Below are 13,939 nucleotides of genomic sequence, written 5' to 3'. Positions count from 1 at the left end.
AGAAATCAGTAAGGTTAACAAAAAGGAGTTTAGGAATAATCACATATTTGTGAAGAAAGAATTATCCCCGTTCATTTCCTGCAATTCATGTTAGAGGTATGCAGTGTGGCAGTCTCCAGATATACTACTCTCCATGCTGTGAGACTGATGACTGTGTGGTCTTATGATGTGGGCTTTAATGGACAGGTTATTAGGTGGGTGAGAGCAGATAATCAAGACTTCTCGATGGAGGCTTTAAAGTGTGACCACCATTAGTTGTCAGAAAAATTGAAAAAAAAAAAAAAAAACGGTAGAAATTGGGGGAGTGGGGGGGGGGGGCAGGGAGTGTGTGTGTGTGTGAGCCTCTTTGTGCTTTCTTTGTTCTTGACAGGTCTAATTACCTCCTGAAGGAACCCTTTTTCTCTGCCCCCTCCTCCTCCTCCTCCTCCTCCTCCTCTTCTTCTCCCTCGCTCATTTACTCTTCTCCTCCCTGTTTCTCCATCCAAACCCAAGACTGCCCAAAGTGGGGCTCTTTGAACCATTTCGTTGGGTTGAGCCACTCCGTACACAGCGATGCAGCCAGCCCCAGGCAAAATAATTCATTTATGGGGTGGAGAGTAAAAAGACAGAGTAATCAGACCTTGTTGGGATTCAAACACTGAACAGAATGTGTTATCCAAGAAAAATACCCGCTCGGATTAATGCCTTTAATGACGTAGAGGGAGAAATGCTTTAGTGGATCGGGGGTAAAAGAGGGGGGTGGGAGACTTATAATGATAATGAGGGATAATGGCCTTTGTTTCATATCAGCAGTTAGATCAGCAGTTTGAAGAGGGCCAGGATTTTGTTTTCTTTTATTTCTTCATCAGAGCACAAGTAATTGAGTCAATTATCATTTTTTGAAACAGGGCGATACGCATTTATGATGTCTGCAAGCAATATCTGGAGAGCCAGATCGTGTTTTCAATGCAGCTCAGGTGAGGGAGGGGGAAAAAAGAAATGGGTGTAGATACTCAACTGACAAAGTGCACACGTCAGAGAATTTATGTGAGTGAATACGTCATAAAATGCCAGTCGCAATCGAGCAGACTTTCGCTAGGCAGATGAGTGCAACAACATACTCATGTTGGCAGAAGCACCATTTAAAGGAAGAGGTTGTGATACTTGGTTTATTAAGAAAAAATTACTTGTGTCATAGCCATTAAATGTGCCCTTTTACTCATTTCAGTACTTAAGTCTTTGCATGTGTGCATTTGTTTGAGGTTGAATGCATTGCCTACACAGTATATGAAATGGATTGTGCCAAGAAGGGATATTGCTGTGCCTATACCAAATTTGCATCTGTGTCTTTCTTGACTCAAGTTATCACTTGATAAGCTTTTCTTTGTTGTTGTTGTTGCTGCTGTTGAATGCACAACATGGCAGGATCATGGGTGCCTTCTTTCATTTTTTTTTTTTTGTTGAATAATTTTTTAGAGGGGGTATGGAGCCTTGGGACAGACGTAGGGAAGGGAGGTGGATCCATGTGGCGTAACCTTTGAAGTTGTTATGGGAGATGTTTGGATGCAGAAAGACACAGATCTCATGACAGTACGGGGTCTGGACTTCAAGGCTAGGGGGAGGGGTGGGGATGAGTCAAGGGAAGATAAGAGTGTCCCTCCAGGATCGTGCCACCTGAAATTAACTGCATCAAAATAATGGCAGATTAGACTGAGCCCGGTGCACGGTCACGCACAGGCAGCATCGCGTTGACTTCGCCCAGTCGATGGTGAAAATGTTTTATGGAAAAATGGCGAGGGCGCACTTAAAAGATGCTTCTCATCCCCTACCTCTGCCCCCATCTCTCTCTCCTCCTCTTACCACTTTTTCTTATATCATTCCTTCTCTCCATCTCTCCTCTCTATCATCCTTTATCTTCCATCTGTCAATCTTCTCTCTCAGATTGCTTTCTCCCCTTCCATCTTCCAGCTCTCTCTCTCTTATGTTCTTTTATCTGTCTTCTATTCTCTCCATCTTCCTCGTTCGCTCTCTGGTATATCCTCCACATCTCTCCTACCCTCAATCTTGCCCTCTGCCACACCTTGCACATTATTGCCATCCAATCTCACTCTTCCTCGCCACACTTCAGTTTGAGGGTTTTTCACTAATTCTTCCATCAGTATGCCCTCATCCCTCTTCCTCTCTCTCCCTTTCCCCTTCCCTTCCCCTTTCCCTTGTCATGTTTTCTTTCATTCATTTCTGTCCACCTCCTCCTAATCTCAACAGTGCTCCTGTCTCTCCTTCATCTTGTCACTCTATAGAAGCAGGCAGACTTTTAATTTGATATCTCTGCACCGTATTTGACTGTTCTATAAGATAATCTGAATATGCTCATGCCTGATCCATCCGCTTTGTTTTTTCCCAACTTGATGGGCTGGTAGTCTCTGTTGATAGGGTATTATGAATGTTGACCAGTCAGAGTTGAAGTTAGCCAAAATTACAAAGACTTCAAAGTTGACACATGCGTGGTATATCTATCAGATATTGTAGTCGCAGAATTTTGATAACATTTTTAGGCTTGTACTTGAGAAATTTCTTGGCTGCTTCCCTCGAATGGCAAGATGGCTGATGAAAACTAGAGTGTTATAAAGAAAATGAAAGCATAAAAGAGAGAAGAGGGAAAAATCCTAATTGAGAAGTGCTTACGTGTGTCAGTCATTTCCCTACAGGTTTACGAGGGAAAGTATCAAGTTTCCTCGGAGGAAGTTAAGAGGCCTGTGAAGGAAATAACATTCATTTTTTAAGAGCATCTCCACAAGGTCATAGACCAAGTTCAGTATACAGGCTGTTGCTAAAGAACTTGTCCAATGAGTATGCCCATCTTGTGTTGATGGTAGCTGTCAGGTACACGCGTTTGTAGAACCTGAAGATGATGTCACTGATGGTGTTGTGCACAGATCAAGTGCAGGTTGTAAGAGCAAGACGTTTGAAACCCTCGAACAGAGATCAGAGAACTCCAAGATTTGCCGTATCTATGCCATGATAGAAACATCAGAGCCTTTCAGTACTATTTGAAGTCATTTATTGGTGGTTTTTCAAATGACATACAGTAGAGAAATTGAGCATGGATTGTAAGAAAATTATTTCCTTTTCATTGATGTCCAATGCCTCAAATGATTTCCATTTCGTGAAGTGATTTCCGTGTTATGCCCAAGAGGGAATCTGACGGGCTAAAGAAAGAAGGAACACGCTCAAGTGCTCACGCACAGATGCCACTTGCTAATGGGAGACACGCATCATCTCAGATGTCCTCTGGTTGCCATGGAAACAATCTCACTCTCACTAATCTCTTCCTTTCTCTCACTCTCTGTCTCCCCCGAGAGATTCCATGTCCCGAGACAAGCAAATGACCATGTGCAGGCCATATTACAGTCAGGTTGGAATGGTGTGACGATCCTTTGATGAGGAAACTAATGAAGGATAATCATTGTTCAGCTGAAACATTTAAAGGGATGGCACAGTACTGGTGGAGATGAGAATTGGGCTTTTAACTTTTTGCCAGATACCAAGAAAACACTTATGAAATAGTATAGAGCATACCATTTTAAGAGGAATTCAAAATTTATTTGATGAAAATCAGGTTTAGAATGACTGAAACATCCAAAAACAAAGTAAAACAAAGCGATCGTAATAAAAGTAGGTCCCACACTTTATTAGAATCGCTCTGTTTTGGATATCTCAGCCATTTCAAAACCAATTTTCATCAAATAAATGTTGAAATCCTCATGGAATAGCATGCTCTTTCATATTTCATGAGAGGTTTCTCATTATCTCACCAAAAAAATGTTAGAAACCTGAAATTAGGTCTCAACCAAAACTTTACGATCCCTTTTAAGGAGAGGTATCTTTTGGCACCTCACAGCACAGATATATTTTACTTGACAGTACTGGCTAAGAATCTGTTAAGACTATCAATGTCTAGTGGGTGAAGTAAATTTATAACACGCTGTCGTATTTAGATTGATAGTAGCCTGTCACAGGTTACCTCCCTTCCCACCCCCACTCCCCATGTACACACATAATCTATACACACTTCAGTAAGGTCATTGAAGAGTTACAGCCTTTTGATTTAAAGGGCTTTGACAATATGTCGTCACTTGTGTTCTGATCTAGCCTCTCTAATTGACATATTGTTTTAATGGCATTAGTTTCATCATTAATCACAATCACTCTTTGTTTCCAGGACTATTTTCTGTAGCAGATAACCATAAGATGAGGGTCAAGTCAAGCATCAAATATTTGATGCACTTTTGATATACATTGATGTATTCTTTGGAGGTGTGTAAGAAGGGAAAAAAAGGAGGAAAGGTTTCTATTTGTGACGTAGTTGCCAAGCATACCTCTAAGACTGCAAGAGAACAGCATCAAAGTGCATAGTAGGCAAAATTGAGAAAAGAGGGGGGGAAGGGAGATAGAGAGAGTGGTCGGTGCGGGCGCTACGGCCATTATGTACTGACGGACAGCGGCAAATGTGACACCTTTGGTTTCGTTCACATTTACGGAGAGGAAATGAATGCCCGGCGCTCTCCTTCGGAAATTATGGCAGCTCCACTTTGCGCAGGAGGCTTTGTACACAAACCCATGTTTGCTCTGATGCCGAGTCCGTGCCTGCGGATCAATCAGTAACCACTGGCAGATCTCTGTGTATACAGAGAGCATCTCGCAGCTCTGTCCTCCACCTTTTTCGATGCTCTCCTCGTCATCTTCATCATCATCATCATCCCCACTGCCTTTCTTCACCAGCCACTTTCACTGGATCCTCTCACTCTCTCTTTCTCTCTATCTTTCTATCTTTATGTATGTTAGTATGTACATATACATATATTTATATATACATTGGTTTCATAAATTACTGATGTTATAGGATATCTTAGGGTGCCAGGTGTGTGGAAGTTTTCGAATTTTTTTTTTTCCCCTCAGCTTTATTGGTCTTTATTAACTGATGGATGAATAAAGAAATAAACATAAACAAAAGTGTAGAGAATAAGAACATAGGACAGATATGTTCACATTCTCATATCTCTCTTCTCTGTTACTTACTGTTTCTGTTGTCTGTTACATCTCTGCCTCCTTAAATTCCCTACTTCTTCCAGTAGATTCTCCTCAGTCATTTACAAGTCTCTCTTTGGGTCATTTTCTGGATTGATATATTGTAATTTTAACATAAAATGTTGCAGCTTTCATTAAAAAAGATCACATCATCAATAGCATACAGTATACCCCTGTATCATCTGCATAAATTATACATAGATATGCTTAGTTTCTAAGACTCTTTCTCCCTCTTCATCTTTGTGTATTTGTCTTTTTCTGTTAATTATAATTGTCATTGGGCATTTCTATCTTTATGTTCATGTTTAATGTAGTTTTGTTTATGTTCGCGAAATCTCTGCTACATTTGCTCTCTGAATATTTCATCTGTCGGTACTCCTGATCACTCTCAAGTTTTCCCTTCCCTCTGTCATCAAGATTTATTGTGATGAAACTCCCCGTGCTGTCTCCCTCAATATTACATTTGTTCTTACCTATGTCTGATTGGGTCCACGTCTGATCGCGTGATTGCAATCCATCTTACCTCTGCTGTTGCCATCAACCGTTTGCCCTTGGCATTGGCTCTTTACTGACGGTCGATGATTGGACTTTATTCCCTGTTTTCCTGGCTGTGTATCCCTGCAACAACATCGCAGCAAAAGCTAGTCGTGGCGGAAGTTTGAAGCAAACAATCATGTGCTCGTGCTGTGAAAAGTGATTGTGTGCAAAAGGAATCAAGAGTTGTTGTTTTTTACACTAATCCCCGTTGCATCGAAAGTAAACTCATTTGTGCAATTTGTTGTGAGATAGGATATATGGAGGGCTGATTGATTCCAGAAATTTAAAGAAAGAAAGAAAGAAAGGAGTAATTTTGTGGTGAGCGAGGTGGGAGTTATCCACCCTCAAGCAAAATCCTCCCACGCTGTTGGAGAGAGTAGCAAGTCCCTCTTCACAGCTGTGTGTGTGTGTGTGTGTGTTTGTATGTGACTGTCGGCTGGCTGTCCGTCACCTGTGCGTGTGTCTGTCATAGAGGGCTCCGAGCAGGAGATTTAGCAACCTCAACGGCGCAGTTGTCGCCTCCCAACCAGCAGGCCATACCTGGAGTCAAACACGTTGAGTGATTGGGGTGAGGATGGAGTAGGGGGATGCCTGAGTCGCAAGCTGCTATTAATGCAGGTGGAAGTGATGGTGGATGTGATTGGTGGTACTGATGGTATCTAGAGTAGGTGATGATGATAGTGATGAGCACAAGCAATGTAGATGCTGCTGGTCATGATAGCAATGAAGTGTGCCACTAGTGATGATGATGATAAAGATAATGATGATGATAAAGATGATGATGAAGATGATGATGACGGTGATGATGATAAAGATGATGATGACGGTGATGATGATGATGATAGTGATGATGATGATGATGATAATGATGATGATGATGATAAAGATGATGATGACGGTGATGATGATGATGACGGTGATGATGATGACGGTGATGATGATGATGGTGATGATGATGGTGATGATGATAAAGATGATGATGATGATGATGATGATGGTGATGATGGTGATGATGATGTAGTTATGATGATGGTGATGATAAGATGAAGACTCTGTAACCATAACTTATAGTGTGATGATAATGGTGAAGAGGATGATTATAGAAGACATGATTATAATTATGTTGATGATGATGAAATCAAATGTTAGAACTGCACTGCATCGATGTTGACAGTGATGATAATGATGAGATTAGTATGGCTATGTTGAGGAACAGATGGAAATACTGTGGCAATGTATCTACATGTGATGATAATGATAACAGCGACAATATATTTCCATAATCACACCCTAATCATCAACATTGGTCATCAGTAAACCATACTGTAGGATGACTATGGATAGAAAAAAAAGGTCATCTTTGACACTGCTGAAAACTTCTTCATGAGGAGTCCCATCTCCAGTTTGGGAGTAGTGCAGTGAAATTACTGTGGTCTGTATTCACATTACAACCCCGTGTTTTTTCAGGGAGGTGGATGGATATTTTATATTCTGATATGTACATGTACTTTTTCACATGTAATACAGTTAGCCTTACTCAGTAGTAATATTAGTTAGGATCCCTGTTTTCAAGTACGTAAACTGCTTGCCGTAATGCAGGAGTAGCTGTGTATGTAACCAAGGTGATTCTACCTCAGTATGTATATGTGTAGATGTGTGATGTTCTATTGAATCAATTTGCAACTGATGTCAACCAGCCATCACATCAACATCTGGAATCTGTTCAAGCATCTTATTTCTGTCTGGAAATTATCTATCTCCACACGATCTTTCTTTCTCTCTCTCTTGGTTATCCTTCTTTTTCTCTTCCAATTTCACTTTTGCTCTTTCTCTCTTTCTCATGCTCCTGTCTACCTGTTTCTGCCCATTTGCATGGTTTTCTTAATATGATTTATTAATCTGTATATTTCATATCTTTTTTATTTCTCTGTTAGACACTCCCATACCTTTTTTTTTGTTGTATGATATTCTCTATTTGAGTTTCATTCAATATCAAATCCATATTAACAGTGAAATTAATATTACCACCAACAAAAAAAGCAGCTGTATTTTTCTTGTGCTGCTGAATCATTTTTCCAACATACAGTACAATATATTTGGTTTTTTTTTCCTCTTTTTTTTTCCATACATACACACACACACACACACACAACAAGAACAACAACAAGAACAACTCCAACAACAACAACAACAACAGCAACATCAACATTTGATTCATGCTGTTCTTCATATTTTTGTATGTCTCTCTGTTTTTGTTGCTGCCATCCAGGGCCAGATGAAATCTCGCCACGAGCCTCACCAGCCAGCAACACACGCAGCTCAGCATCCACGCCCTCCAAGTACCACCTAGGGCCCTCGCCCCTCATCGCCCCGCCCACTTCCAGCCCCCCAGTGGTCACCATCGCCCCAACTCACACCACCGGCTCCACTCTCGACTCCCGAAGGGTACGTCAGAAAAAAGAGCCTGCCACGGCCGGGTTCTTTTGCATGACAAACATTCTCATTTGTGAATGTACTTACAAGCAATGTTGATGCCAGTTAGTGTATGTGTTTGTATCGAAAGCAAAGAAATCCAGTTCAGCTGATTTACTTGATACAGAGATATATACTCCAGTGGATTTTTTTATAAACTTTATTCTTCGTTTTGTCATAATTGTAATCTGAATGGCCGTTTTAAAACAGAGCACTTAAGGATTTTGATGATCTCAAAAGGACTTATTTATATATCTGGAATGTTTTCCTCCCCCTTTTGTTTGTTGCAGCCTGAGGTTGTTGTAGTTGTTGTTGTTTTGTTTTGTTTTGTTTTGTTTGGGGGGAGAGAGCAGGAAAGAGGACGAAGTGTCGGGAATGAGGAATGGGTCAATATTTTGCGTGATTGCCTCTGCGTTATGCATGATTTACCTAACCAGTCCACCATGATATGGGCCTCGTTTTGCACGGCATATCTGGGCAAGGAAAATTGCCCATCGGCGCTGACCGGCAGCGGCTAATTAAGCAAAAGATGTGGATAGTGGCGTAATGATCTCGGTCATGCAGGGTACATTTGATTCCGATTCCCGTGTTTCATTTTTTTTTTTATTCAAAGTTTGAAAAAGAAAGGCAGTCCTCTGTCTTATGGCACATGCTGTCCAATGTGTATTCTTTTATGATATTGTTGCCCCCCAAATCTAGAACTCTTTCAGGTTGTATTTGTATACTACATGTAAGTATAGTTAGATAACCTCTTGTTAGGCTCTATCAGTAGCAGGATTTGTTTATTGTCAATCCAGCAGGCATCTGTATACTAGTATGTGATGCGAGGGGTTTCATCTGCATTTCTCTCTCCTCTCTTCACTGTCTTGTGGATTTTTATGGGTCTTGCAGTAATCTTGCTGAATGGCTGTGGTGTCCAAAAAGAGGAATTATAATAAATGTACGGATACAAAGGAAAATGGCAGGAAAGCAGTAAACTGCTGGTGTTACATATGCCATGAGCAGCGGCCAGGCTGCATGATCATCCCTGCTTCAGAGCAAATTGCTGATGCAAAATAGCGTCGCTGGATTATATTACATCCGATGATGCATAGAGTCATGACATTGAGTTGGAAGTGTGGGTGTAAATTTATTGCTCATGGTTGGTGCTAAACATTTGATGGACATTAATGCCTCCGTAAATCAGCATGGAACAGCAACCCTCCCCTCCCCTGTCCACCTCTTCCTCTTACCCCATCCCCCTCCCTCCGTCAACCTTTAGAATATACCATGCAGCCAGGATGTAATTTTGGAATGCTTCTACAGAATTTAATCTCATTCTCAGATGCCGCTGTTCAGTTGTACATCTTTTCTTCCTTTCAATGTATCTTTCTCCTTTTCTCTCTCTCTCTCCCTCTCTCTCTCACACACACACACACACATACACACAAACACACACACATGATATTTCAGTCTCTCTATCCTCTCATCTCTTATTTTGCATCCGTTTCCGAATGAGACATTAATAAGGCGTGCAGTGAAAATACCTTCTTTTTTTTTCTTTCACCAACCCGCAAGATCAATGGTTTGGGGTACGTACAAATCTGCACCCCCTCGGTACGCCAAAAATGAGCTCAAGCTTCGTCAAGTTCCTCCACTGAGTCTGTCTCCGAGTTGATTGTGGCTGGTTTGTGACAGATTGCCGTGCACTCTAGGTGTACTTTCTCGCTCTCGCCGGGAAAGGGTCACGTCGCCGAAGCACAATATATCCAGTTCCGAGCTACCCTTCGCTCACACTTGTGTAGCATTTAAGGCATCTACAATTACGACGCGGGGGTATTTGTCCTGGCTGCCATGCGTAATATCACCATGGGGGGGGGGGGGGAATATTCCAGAGGGGTGAGACTTAAAAAGCATGCAAACAGTGCTCCGGTTTGGACCGCGCTTTTTGACGGATATTGGGTCGGTTGGTTGCCGCGGCTGGCTGCACCCATGGCGATCAGAATCGTATTGACATGACACATTTTTCCAGTGTTTATTGTGAGTGGATTCCGCAAGGGGCATTGTCACTACGAGGCAAAAATGAAAGTGACACAAGAATTTGCCAACTGTCCATTCCCTCGTCCCCACTGCAAAACCAACCCTTTGCACTAAGGGCACTAGTCCTCAAATTTATCTCACAATTGATACTCTTGACTTCATTAACTGGGAATGGCTTGTGGGTTTTTGGCGATTGTTCCAAAGAGAAGCGTCGCCTTTTTGAAAAGTGAAAGTGAAAGATACAGTGTACGCCACAAGTCTTTCTTGAATTGGAGTCTGCTGTGTTATCTTCCACAAGGCAATCATCGTATAGATGGTCATGTTTTAAAGGGATCGTATAGTTTTGGTTGAGACCTAATTTCAGGTTTCTAATATTTTTTGATGAGATAATGAGAAACCTCTTATGAAATATGAAAAAGCATGTAATTCTATGAGGAATTCAACGTTTATTTGATGAAAATTGGTTTTGAAATGGCTGAGATATCCAAAAAAGAGCAATTCTAATAAAGTGTGGGACCCATACTTTATTACGATCACTTTGTTTTACTTTGTTTTTGGATGTTTCAGTCATTCCAAACCCGATTTTCATCAAATAAGCTTTGAATTCCTCTTAAAATGGTATGCTCTGTACTATATCATAAGTGTTTTCGGGGTATCTCGCAAAAATTTAAAAGCCCAATTTTCATCTCCACCAATACTGTACCATCCCTTTAAATCTCAAGGCGCGGATGAATGCAAAACACTGATGTATGCCATTACGCATAAGGACAAAAATGCAAGCAAGGGAAGAATGAATTTTTGCATCCCAGCCTCAGCCCCCCCCCCTTCCCTCATTGATGATTAGGCACGATGAAAAACTATGATTTTTCATAACCTTCAACCATCTAAAAAATGTGGGAATGAGCTGTTAAGAACATAGTATATTAATGGTACTCTATGAAGGATATCTAAATTTTATATCACATGAAATATGTTTCTTGGTTAGAAAATGTGTATAAGGATGTAAACATAGTCCATTATATTCATTAAGGACAGTGCGCAAGGTTGCAAGGCTCGTTAAATATTTGGTGTATTGTTCTTATTGATGGAAATAACTATTAACAGGTACAGTGTATATTTATGTGTATAAATTGGGTAGTAGTGTACATATACATATGAGTGGTGTACATGTAATAATATGATTACAATGACTCCTGCATCAAATCTGTCTACTAACAACCACCTGCCTTTAACAACCACATTTCTTGTATCCTTCAGTAGTCATTTGAGAAAGTTTTGATATATTTCCAAACATACATACATACATGCATACAAATGCACATAACATGCATATATTTGTTTGTTCATTGTATGAGTGTGCCACAACTCTTCATGTAAGCATGACTGCAGTGCTTAGAGAGCACCAAACTTAACAAGCAAAGTATGCAGTAGGTTTCACACAAATATGTCAGTCTCATTTTGATAATAATGATAATGATGATAATGATAATAACAATAATGATAGTAATAATAATAATGATAATGATAATAATAATAATAATAATAATAATAAAGGATATTGCACAATTACATGACAACTTTTATGATATATGATGTTTTTGAGTAAATTATTGAAGGAAATCATAACTGGTAATAACCTCAAATACCTGATATTCCCTACTTCAAGATCAAAGGTTGTACTACTCAATCCATTCACTTTAATTTCTCTGTGGTTTTGCTGTTGCTTTGGAAGAAAATGAGGATGTCTCTTATTATGTACAACAAACACACCCACACTTTAGGTTACACATGTCTAAACATGCTTGCCTTCAGGTATTGTCATTATGACCAAAGGAGAAAAAAGGAGGAGAAATTTTGTGCACATTTGATTCTGTTTACCTTGTCAAATATTGATTCACATCAGCCATTAGTTACTACGTACTATGTAAGATGCATAAACCTACAAGGACTTGATTGGCCATCATGTGTAGATTATGCAGAGGCTCACATACTACATTTTGTCCTCCTTTCTTGCCCCTAAATGCAGTCAGTGAGTTAACCTGTTTGAAATTAATATTGTAGAGACATCACATCAGTGATAGGGATGATTTTCTCATGCTATTTCCTTTTGTTGGTTCTAAGAAATCTGCGACGTTTTCTTACTAAATTACCTGGTATTTGTCCTTATTCTGTTCTTTCTAAATTTCCTCTGCTTGTGGATGCATAGCCTCAAGAGAGAAAGAGAGAGAGAAAGTCATCGTTTGTAGACAATAATCTGTGTTCACTCTTCACAAATATACTCTAAGGGTCTTGCTCCTAGTTCCTCTTACCGATGAATTGTGTGGGCGCCCAAGGGACGTATTATTGCATGTGAGCAAGTAGTGTTATCTGGAAATCTAATAGGTAGATTGATGATTTCTCGTCCCAGAACTAAATTGGTTTTGTAGTTTGGATGAGCACAGGCAATGGGCGAGCCGCGCCACTTTAAAAGGGTTTTTCCATGTCGAGTACTGTCAAATTGACATGCTGATAATATTTGTCATTACCCCGTGCTTATCACTCGTAGCCTATCTGCTGTCGTTTGTCGAGGGTTTATTACAGTCGTGTTTAACAATATCACTCCAGCAGCCATCAACATTCTGCCCGCTGGTTTTTGTTTTCAAAATGTTTGCCAACTCACTTGTTATTGTGCTTTTTTTTACCTTCTTTTCTTCCACAGGAGCTGGAGAGGAGAAGCCAGAGCAACTCAGTTGATCGCAGCCTTAGTCGGTCCCTACCAGGAGAGGGCGCATCATCCATTTGGAGAGGAAAAGAAAGCCCTAGTCTTGGTCCGAGGAGGTACGAACATAGTCCAAAATAAAGTTAAGGAAGTACAAGTACATTGAACACTTTGTGACATCATTCAAAAGGAGAGAGGTTTCTCTGTATCTCTTTGTAGGACTGCAGTGGGTATAAACAAGGACTCAAAATATATAGCTAATACTTGACATGAAGAGCGTATTCATCAGTAAAGATTGGTAGCAGCTGTGTCAGGCATTACGGCATTCTTTTAGGGGAAATTTTCAATGATTCTTTATTTTGAAATTTAAGCAGCACTTTGTGTTGTTGGAAACAAAAGTCACAACGTAAGGTAAATGCAAGATAAGACGTAAATCTAAGATGTGCAGTTCTGATGGGCTAACTTATTTTTGCTTGATTGCTGTATAAAACTAGTGGATGGGGGGAGGGTGGGCGAGGGTGGGGGAGAGACAGCAATGAATGCCTCCTTGAATTAGTTATATACCTATATTTTTTTTTCTCTCTCTCTCTCTCTTTGCAGACCACTCGCCCAACTCCCAAGCAAGTCGGAGGAAATGGCCGGGCGGGGCTTCCAGCCATATCGTGCTGGTGAAGACCCCATTCGACCCCCAACCGCCACACCCCACCACCTTGGCCCCTACGACCCGGCCGCGATGGCCGCCAGTATCTCCTCGTACCCATTCCACCCGGCTTTCCTGACACCGGCCAACCTTCAGTATCCCACATTCAGGTGAGTGGCAGTTGGTCCAGAGTGCCAGAGTGGTAAGCCAGAAGCTCTCCAGAGGAACCCAGGCCTGCTAGATCTTCCCTAACCCATTGTGTGCTCTGAGTGCTAATTAGCAGAGAAAAACTCCTTAGCTTCACTCACCCTGTCCAATGCCCCTAGCATGGAAAGGTTTAACTTTGTAGGAGGTACCCTGGAAGATTAGCTGTTGTGGTTGTTTTTTTCCTCTCTCTCTCTCTTATGTTCTGACAAGAGAATATATAGATAAGCCTTCCTTGTATATGGGAATTATCACTGCCTTCTGAGATGCATGTAACACAGGAGAAACTTCCAAGAAAGCTC

The 13,939-nt window shown here is 40.8% G+C and overlaps 1 pseudogene; it reads left to right on the top strand.

The window, feature by feature from the left end:
- LOC139716190 (uncharacterized) overlaps positions 1-13,939 on the top strand; it is a 243,494-nt pseudogene that overhangs the window by 195,599 nt on the left and 33,956 nt on the right.

The sequence above is a fragment of the Diadema antillarum genome, unplaced genomic scaffold, assembly GCF_040938485.1.
Source record: "Diadema antillarum isolate AM-2024a unplaced genomic scaffold, OU_Dant_1.0 scf00000062, whole genome shotgun sequence".
In the NCBI taxonomy this organism is placed as follows: Eukaryota; Metazoa; Echinodermata; class Echinoidea; order Diadematoida; family Diadematidae; genus Diadema; species Diadema antillarum.
This window is presented reverse-complemented; position numbering and strand designations above follow the sequence as displayed.